The following is a 10,223-nucleotide window of genomic DNA, read 5'->3' as shown; positions in this document are numbered from 1 at the left end:
CACTCCCCTTTTGATTAATTTAAAGACAACTTATTTGGAACCTTAAATATATTCATAAAATCCGGTTGCCTTTGGTATATAATATAACCTATTCAAGGGATAACTCTATAGAGATTAAACATCATACATGGAGGCATTTTACAATTCTGCCTACCACAAGGACTTTCGCCAAGCTTTGGAATATTTGCTAATCTGATAGGTGAGAAATAGTTTCTCAGGATTTTAATTTGCATAGCTCTTACTTTGAGTAGAGTTTTGTTTCACATATTCGAGCACCATTTGTATAATCTTTTTTTGGGTATTGACTCCTTCTGTCTTTTGTCCATTTTTTTCCTGTTGAGTTGGTGGCTTTTTTCTCTCACAATGTTTTAGAACTCTGTAAGTTAGAGAAATTAGCCCTTTATCTGTGAAATACATTACATATATTTTCTCTCAGCTTGTTATTTGTCTTTTGTCTCCAAAAATTAATTGGTGCAAATATCTGGGTTGCCAAGGTTTTTATAGTCAAACACCTTGAAGTATATCTATATAAATATTTTTTAAAATATTTTTAATATTAATATTTTAATATTTTAAATCATTATTAAAAGTTTCAAATGTATGTAAGAGTAGAGGAAACAGAATAACGAGCCCTCATGTATTCATATACACTGATGTTAACAGTTACACATTTGTAGGCCAATCTTGTCTTACACCAAAGACTTTCAACTGGGGGTATTTTGTCCCACAGAGGATATTTGGCAATGTTGACATTTTTGATCATCATAACTGGGGAGTGCTCCTGGCAGCTAGAGGGTAGAGGCCAGGGATGCTGTTAAACAGCAAACAATGCAGAGGGGAGCCTGTCACAACAGTTATCCGAGTCAAAATGTCAATAGTGCCCATGTTGAGAAAGCCTGATTTGTACCTTTACTCTTCCTTCCCACAATGATTATTCCAAAGAAAATATCCATAAATATCTATAAATAGCGTATAAATAAAGCCATTACAGTAAAAATCACAATCCTGGGACTTGGGTGGAGGTCCAGTGGCTAAGAATCCAAGCTTCCACTGCAAGGGTCACAGGTTCAATCCATGGTTGGGGAACTAAGATGCCATGCAGTGCAGCTGAAAAAAAAAAAACAACCCACAGGTATTTAAAATGGATAACCAACAAGGACCTATTGTGTAGCACATGGTACTCTGCTCAATGTTATGTGGCAGCTTGGATGGGAGAGGAGTTTGTAGGAGAATGGATCAATGTATATATGTATGGCTGAATCCCTTCGCCATTCATCTGAAACTATCACAACATTATTAATCGACTATACCCCGATACAAAATAAAAAGTTTAAAAGAAAAAAAACCCCACAGTACTATTATTATACCTAATACCTAAACATCATAAAATGTTCAGTTGGCATTCAGATTTCCCTTATTTTTTTTTTATATTTCATTAGTTCACACAAGATCCATATATTGCCTTTATTATTATGTTTCTTTGTACTCTACAAATCCATTCTTTTGCTTTTTTTTTTTTTTTTCTTCTCATCTTCCCACTTAGTTGTTGAAGAAACCAGGTTATTTGTCCTATAACACTTCCTATACTTTGGATTTTGCTGATGGCATCCTTATGGTGTTTCTCATATTTCTATCCCCAGGATTTCCTTAAACTGGCAGTAGATTTCCAAATCACATTCAATTTGGGGGTAACAATAGGTGGTGCATTATCTTTAAAGAAATTTCCAGGAAGAAGTCAATGAGTCTTTGTTTCTAAATAGAACCCTGTTGATCGAGAAAATAAGTTCTGAACTCTTGACATTCTCATATTAGCAGATTTAAGAGCAGAGTCTTTAGAGTTCATCAGCAGTTTTCTCAGATGGCAGCTTCACCTGGGATGATGGCCCTTCTGGGCACTTATCGAAGCCTCGAGAGTCCCATGTAATTTCCCTGCCCACAGCCCAGTGCCTCAGTGCGATAACCTGAGACTTAAGATGAAGGGCTTCCAATTTCTCAACAGCCTCTGAACAAGTTGTATCTAGTCTCTTGGGGACAAAATAATAAACTCTACCCAAGAGAGATAGAAAAGACCATCTGATTCAAAACAAGGTGTTCATCCTACTCGTTAGAGGTAAGGATTTAGTCCGAAGCAAGTTCTGAAGGAGATTAAGGGTCTTCTGTGTGGATATACAGGTATGCAGGCATCAATACACCCCAAAATCACTGGAGTGGCAACAGTTAGAACCACCGCTATCCTGCAGGTTCATGTGTAGGAGACTTTGCTGGGTGAGCTGTTTCCAAGTTTCCTGTTTCCTACACAATGGTGCTGGTGATGCGAGTCTGCAGAGGCAGTGGGTCGCCAGCAGCTTTCCTGACATCACTCCTCACTGCCCCCTTGCCTCGGGCAATATAATTGTAGAACTCCCCTCTGGTCTCTGGGGAGATACCTCCCAGGGAACAGCTTTCTCTGGCACCCTAGAGAACGGATTTCAGGGAAGTACCGGAGGGAAGGTTTCCAGCACGTTCCCTGGGTACAGCACCCCAGGGACATCCCTGTCACTGGCATGCCTGCTCCAACAAGGTCTAGATCTCAGCTGGGCAGTGGGGTCTGCCTTGGATGCTGTTTGTTTTAGCTGGAGGAACAGTGGCTGCTTCTTATAGTGTACTCTCGAGAGCTGTCTTCGCTTCCTTGGGTGCTGAAATGGAGCGTCTAAGGAATTTCCTCCTCTCTGAGATCCAGACCTCACTGGAGAGGAGGGAAGTGACAGTAGTCACTGTAATGCTGTACTGGCGGAACTTGTGGGAAAATCTTCCCTCCGGAGCTTGACAGTGAATATGGGGCCGAGAGGAAATAAATCGATACCTGGCACACATTCGGACACCAGCCCTCCTCTTCACAGTTCGTCTGTGGCATATAGAAAAAAATAATTGCATTCACTTCGCAGGTTTTTGTGCTGATGAAAGTGAAATGGCACATGTAAAATGTTTTGGGACTTACCTGGTGGTCTAGCGGCTAAGACTCAGCGCTCCCAACGCAGGGGACCTGGGTTCAGTCTCTGGTTGGGTAACTAGATCCTCCACGCTGCAACCAAGAGTTCACATGGCACAATTAAAGATCCTGTGTGCTGCAAGGAAGATGGAAGTTGCCACATGCAGCAGCTGAGACCTCGTGCAGCCACATAAATAAATATCTTTTAAAAAAGGAATGTTTCAAAGACACAAATGTTAGGATAGGATTAAAAATTATTTGGCTTTAAGGATGCCTGTCCTTAGTTTCAGGCTCTCCTATGATAAGTTTGTTGACTTTTCTCAGGCCACTTGAGGTTTTTCCTGAGCCCAAGTTCTGTTTCTGATTTGTTATTTGCTGAAGCACAGTCACTTGGTGGCAGATAAGGCGGCTCTAGCCTCCCACAAGTGAAGGGTTCAATCTGTGTTTTCCTTCAACATCCAGGCCCATTTTACTTATTTATTTTCATTCTTTCTCCTTTAATAAATCAGAAAATACAAGCTTATATCATTCACCAACAGCAAGTAACTTAAGTTCTCTGAGGCTCAATTTTTCCACTTGAAAATTAGGGAGTAACAATATGTATCTGGCTTGAGTCATGTGACATCCAAATGAAATTATATACCTGAAGTTGCTTTATACACCAGGGTATCTTCCTGACCCAGGGATCGAACCCAAGTCTCCTGCACTGCAGGCAGATTCTTAACCATCTGAGCCACCAAGGAAGTCCCTTATATACCACAGAGCATATAAATATAAGGAACTATCTTCAACAATCAAAAACTCACTCTGTGAAAACACTGAGACAGAGTGCGGAGGTGATGAAGAAAGTGGCCTGTTTTATTTACTAGAGTTATATTATTTACACACAATAAAATTCATCTATGTTAAGTATACAGTTTAATGAATTTTGGTAGCTGGTAGGCTGCAGTCCATGGGGTCGCTAGGAGTTGGACACGACTGAGCGCCTTCAGTTTCACTTTTCATTTTCATGCATTGGAGAAGGAAATGGCAACCCACGCCAGTGTTTTTGCCTGGAGAATCCCAGGGATGGGGGAGCCTGGTGGGCTGCTATCTCTGGGGATGCACAGAGTCGGACACGACTGAAGCGACTTAGCAGCAGCAGCATACAGACTTGAAACCACCACATTAAGATACAGAGTATATTCTTGACCCTCAAAGTTTCCTTAGCCTCAATTAGCTTTGATTACTTGAATTACATCCTTGCATTTTTCACTTTCAATACTCAGACTCACTGGTCACCAAATTTCATTTTTCTGAGAAATATCCCTGTTTTTGTCTACTGTGCAGAATAGAAGTAACACCCAACAGGTTTAGAGTTCAATAACTAAAGCATCTTTTCCTGGCTCAAATGCAAAGATCCATTCCAAGTTTTTCTTAGATTTTACCTCCACCCTCCAAGTGTGGTGATTAGTGATCTTGTATGTTTTAATACCTGGAGGAGACCTCCTAAAGTAGCAGCCATCCACTCACTCTCCCTAGGGTGAGGGTGAGGGGAAATGACATGTCTGTGGGACAATGTGTCACACCATGTCCCCCATATACATATCAGCTTAGAGCTTACTGGATCATCTGACCCAGAGTCTGTCAGATTCTCATACTCGGGAATTGAAAGGATGGACCATAGGGACACAGAATGTCACTGGACTGTCATTGGAGCTGCACTGCTCCAAAGATCCTGGAGACACAGTCTAAGGACTCTTGCTGTTGACACCCCCAGAGTCATCCCCAAGGTTTTGTCCCTTCTCATTTCCACGTACTTTCCCTTTCCTTCCCCCTGAAGTTAACCAATTAGTGTCTGTTGTGTGCAATCTAAGAATAATTCACTAAACTGAAATCTATACTAATTGGCACAATCTCCCCTCAAAAGTAGAATAGAATTGTTCTGGTAAGTCCAAGATCAAGATGCCAGCAGATTCTGTTGGGTGAGGACCTGTTTTTCAGTTTATAGATGGCCATCTTGTCATTGTTTCCTTACACGGTGGAAGCAGTGAGGGAGTTCTCTGGGATCTCTTTTTATAAGGGCACCAATTCCATTTACAGGCACTCTACCTGTACAATCTAATTACTGGCTAAATCCTCCACCTCCAAACCCTATCACATTGAGAATTAGGTTTCAATATATAAATCTTGGTGAGACACAACCATTCAGTCTATAGCAGACTCTAATTCCATATGACTGATGTCCTTGCAAAAAGGGGAAATCTGGACAGAGACACAGATAGCAGGAAGATCACGGGAAGAGGCACAGGGAGAAGTCAGCCATCCATAAACAGAGAGAGGCCTGGAGCAGATCCTTCCCTCATGGCCCTCAGAAGAAACTAAAGATTGCTGTTAGAAAACAGAGCTTCAGTCACGGCTGGCTCAGCAGTAAAGAATCCACCTGTGATGCAGAAGGTGAGGATTCAATCCTTGGGTTAGGAAGATCCCCTGGAGGAGCACATGGCAATCCACTCCAGTATTCTTGCCTGGAAAATCCCACGGACAGAGGAGCCTGGTGGGCTACAGTTCATGGGGTCACAGCGTTGGGTGTGACTGAGCAGGCATGCACACATAAAGCTCAACAAGTTTTGGTTCATTTACAATAACAAGACATAAGACATGATTTGCTCTCTCCTTCATATAAGATGTTCCTACTAACTCATCAGCTGAGTGTGGACTGTAGCGTACTCCTAGGCCTTCTCACTCTAAGGGAACCCAAATAAACCTCAGTCAAGGTCCAGGCAGGGCTTTCTATCCTGTTGTAATGGCTCATTTTATGGATCAACTTGACTCTGCCACAGGGTACCCAGATATTTGAATAAGTATTATTCTGAGTGTTTCTGTGAGGGTGCTTGTATGAGATTAACATTTAAATCAGTAAACTGAGTACAAAGCAAACTGCCCTCCATAATGAGGGTGGGCCTCACTCATCAAATGAAGGCCTTGCTACCTTCAGGGGAGCTACCTTCTCCCCCTTCAGGGGAGCACTCTCCTGCCTGGGAGCCTTTGAACTGATTCCTCGTTTTACAGCAGTTTCAGGTCTTTGGATTCAAAATGAGACACTGATTCTGCAGATTTTAGACTAGCCAGCTTCCATAATCACGTGAGTCAATTCCTTTTTTTCCATATATATATATATATATATATATATATATATATACCCTGTTGGTTCTATTCCTCTGGTGAACCCTAAAAAAAATCCATCTTTCCATATGTAGCCAACAATTCATTTTCATCATACAAATTTATTCAACAACTAACTTCTGTAAAATTACTGCTATGAATTTTGTGAAATATTTCTCCATGCCCAATTCCTTCAGAAATGGTTTGGGTTTAAGAAATAAAATATAAATAAATATAAAATGAAAGAGAGATTAAGAAAAAAGTTTCTGCCTGGAATGCATTTGTTTTGAAATAAGAACACTCATGGGACATCAAGAAGATTCAACGATTTCTTTTATGCAAATAACAACAAGCAGACCAAAATATGTCTTCCATAACTAGGGAATTTCTCAGGATCAGTATTCACTGTTCTGATACTTGAAAATGAAAACAACCTTTTAAAGTGAGAATGAAATATACAATGAAAAGAGAAATTATAATGGCTTAGGAAAAAGGTTTACGTTCATCATGGATTGCCTTCGTTGTGAGTTTTTTCATTTCCTTGATGCTTTATAATCACCTGTTTACTATCTTTTAAGGTTGATTAATCAATTACTATGCATCTCATATTATCTATTATTAAAATGTTATCTTAAAAATAAAGATCTTAATTCTGTTACATTGAATTTGAACCTTTTTCCTACTCTCATGTTTTTTTTTTTTAACCTGTGTATATCACAGGTAACTTAAAACCTAAGTTAAACTATTTGAATACAATTTAGAGCTGGGGAGCTGGGTATAATGGATGCTCTACAAATGATATTACTAAAAGCTCAAATGAGCTTTTCGAGTCAGGGTGTAAAGAATTATTATTCGTTCCTCTATACAGTTTTCAGAAAGATAGAGATTATCATGTAATAGGCAATTTCTGCATTCTAGCTAAAAACTTTGGTAATTTAGTTTAGCCTTAATAAATAATAACACATTTTTAAAAGGTACACATCATCTTAATTGGTTCTACTGCGTTTCATTAACATTTTAAAATTCCTTTTTATTTATTTTTTAATTTATTAAAAATTCTTTTTAGTTATACTGTACGCCTTGTGGGATCTTTGTTCCCTGACCAGGGATCAAACCCAGGCCCTTGACAGTCGAAGTGTGGAGTCCTTTCCACTGAATCACCGGGGAGTTCCTGCCTTACACTAACATTTTAATTTAGCATCATTCTTTATATCACAGTAAATGATTTTGCTTTATTTATTATCATACAATAGTGTTTCTTTCCTCTTTTCTCTTTCACAACCTGATTATGAATGTTATTGGGCCAGATAAGATGATACAGAACTACAACGCCTGGCAGTGGGATCTGTGCTAAGCTACAAGTGGCTAATAGAAAGATTATATAAAAATACCCACAATTTTTCAAAAGTTGTACAGTGGTACCTGCAATAAATTAAAGAATTATATCTGAGTCAATCAATCCCATGGTTTCTTACTACAGATAAGATAGTATATTTGGATGCCGAGAGAAAAATTCTAATTAAATGATTAACTACTTATAAGTTTTTTCCAAATACCTTCAAAATTATTTTCTTATAAATGGTTTTTCAAAAACAATGTGAAACCATAAGTTTTGGAGACATTCCCCAGTACTCTCGAGGATCCTCTGTCTCTTGAGAAAGGAGTATTTTTAGAACCTCTTTCTTTCCAGGTGTGGACTTAAGAGTCTGAAGATCTGAGGTCTCAACCTACCACAGCCTAGTTGTGTGAGATCTTGGACTTGTGATTTAGCTTCTCAGTTTTGTAAAAAAGGAAGTAGAAAAAACTGCCTTACTAGGCAACTAAGAGGATTTAGTAGGATCATGTACATTATGATAGTGTAGAGCAGTCAGATCCCATGGAAACAAAATGTGAACCACTTATGTAATTACAATTTTTCTGGTAGCCATATTAAAAAAACAAAAAGTGAAATTATTTTTTAACAATATTTGTACTCAACCCCATATATCCAAAGTATTATTTCAATATTATTATTCAATATTATTCCAATACAAAAAATTATGGAAGTATTTTACAGTCTTTTCACATTAAATCTTTGAAATCTGGTATGTGTTTTACATTATTGTACATTTCAGGTGTTCAACAGCCATCACGTGGCTAGTGGCCACCCAACTGAATAGCACTGGTAGAGATCTGAATTAATCTGTCACATTAATTAGTTGATCATTTAGTAGGCAAAGCAGGAGGGATCTAACCTAAGCTGGTGATACAGTTTTTTCAGACCCTGGGGGCTTCACAATTTTTGCTAAAAGATGCATCATCTCCTTTGAATTCAAAAAAAGTCAAGCAACATTAAAATGTATAAAGTAAAAGTTTCTTCACACCATCCCCAAACTAACCAATCCTCTTAGCAACTACAGATAACATTTGGGGAGGTGGGCTTCATAAGATGCTTGGGAAATCAATTATTTTAATGCTTCTGTAGATTTTCAACTATGGTAACCTCTAAATTCTACCTCTCATCATTTTCATATGGAAGACATTTTTCTTTCCCAGCTTTTTAGTTCTGGAAAGAAGTAACATTATGTATTTTGCTTTATACATGTTACAGACTACCTGAATATAATTTTTTATATATTTTAAAATGTATACTTATTATTTGGGTTCTTTTCATCAGTGATGCCATTTTAATCGTGGCTGAATGAAGAAATTAGAAGTCAGATTTACTGTTTTGACTAACTGGTGTTTCAAAGTCAAATTACACAGTGGTCATCAGAATTCTTACTGTGGAAACTCAGTCATCTATTGATAGTTTTCCAATGAATGGATTGTTTCTTTAGAATTTAGATTTTATGTTATATTTCACCCCAAAGACAACTAGAATCATATGATGACACTTTGCACATTTTGAGCTCTGTCAAAAAGAAATACAATGCGACAGGTGGCAGGAGATGGGCGCAGTGTCTGCAGGGTGTCTGCAGTTGAGAAAGCACTGCTTTCAGAAAGGTGGTGCTGTGCGTAGTTACCAGCTATTTCCTTCCTTCTGAGAATAATTCCATGAAAAGTTAACAAACGGGGAAACAGACATGTATTAACATTGATAGCTATGGTAGGTATAAACAAAAGGTTTAACATGACTCTGGTTATCCGAAGTGTACTATGCTCACAAAGAAAGTTGAGAAATTTGTAAAATGACTAAAACCAATAATAATAATATAAAAAGCTACAAGTAATTAATATTCCAGCTTCGCGGTGGCTCAGGGGTAAAGAAACCGCCTACAACGCAGGAGACTGGAGTTCGATTCCTGGGTCGGGAAGATCCCCTGGAGGAGGAAATGGCAACCCACTCCAGTATTCTTGCCTGCAAAAACTCAAGGACAGAGGAGCATGGGGGCCTACAGTCCATGGGGTTGTAAAGATTCAGACAACTGAGCAACTAAACAACAAAAAACAAGGTTTTCCTGCTCCTTCGAACTGCAATGGCAGCTGTATTCCAGCGCCTAGAACAGTACTGGTAGCTCCAGGCGCTCAATCAATGGACTTGAGGCAGGATTAGGCCTTCTAGAACTACCGAAGTGAAGTGAAGTGAAAGTGGCTCACTCTTGTCCGACTCTTTGCGACCCCACGGACTACATAGTCCATGAGATTCTCTAGGCCAGAATACTGGAGTGGGTAGCCTTTCCATTCTACAGGGGATCTTCCCAACCCAGGGATCGAACTCAGTTCTCCCGCATTGAGGGCGGATTCTTTACCAACTGAGCCACAAGCGAACCACAATTTAGTCAACGTAAATAAGCCAAAATATAAAAGCTCTTAATACAATAAGGGGGCCCTGGAACAAGGATTTTCAGAAAAATAAGATGTACTATACATACAATACTTTCTTCTCTCGGTGTTTACATCCAGTGGGGGCAAAAAAAAAACAAAAACAAAAAAACATTCACTTTGAACGGAAGTTAGCACAGCAGGACAGAACTGGGACCTAGAACCCATCGGGGCCCAAATACACACCCTGCCCACCACGCAGGCGCAAGAGGGGGCGGAGCCGAAACGGGCGGGGGCGAGAGGCGATTCGTCGGATTCCGATAGCTCCACCCTACGTCTAGCGTCAGGTGGTTACGTGATCGTCCAG

General features: G+C 39.5%; 1 long non-coding RNA gene across 1 annotated transcript; it reads right to left on the bottom strand.

Moving 5' to 3' along the window:
• Positions 1-609: 609 nt before the first annotated feature.
• On the bottom strand, positions 610-10,199 carry LOC132343638 (uncharacterized). The gene is made up of 4 exons (XR_009492567.1): positions 9,967-10,199; positions 2,978-3,061; positions 2,843-2,884; positions 610-1,107 (listed from the first exon to the last, which is right to left on the bottom strand). It is a non-coding gene; the product is annotated as an uncharacterized lncRNA (long non-coding RNA).
• Between the last annotated feature and the right edge of the window lie 24 nt (positions 10,200-10,223).

This window comes from Bos taurus, chromosome 23 (genome assembly GCF_002263795.3).
Source record: "Bos taurus isolate L1 Dominette 01449 registration number 42190680 breed Hereford chromosome 23, ARS-UCD2.0, whole genome shotgun sequence".
NCBI lineage: Eukaryota > Metazoa > Chordata > Mammalia > Artiodactyla > Bovidae > Bos > Bos taurus.
The sequence above is the reverse complement of the archived record's forward strand: the minus strand, read 5'-3'. Positions and strand labels throughout refer to the sequence as shown.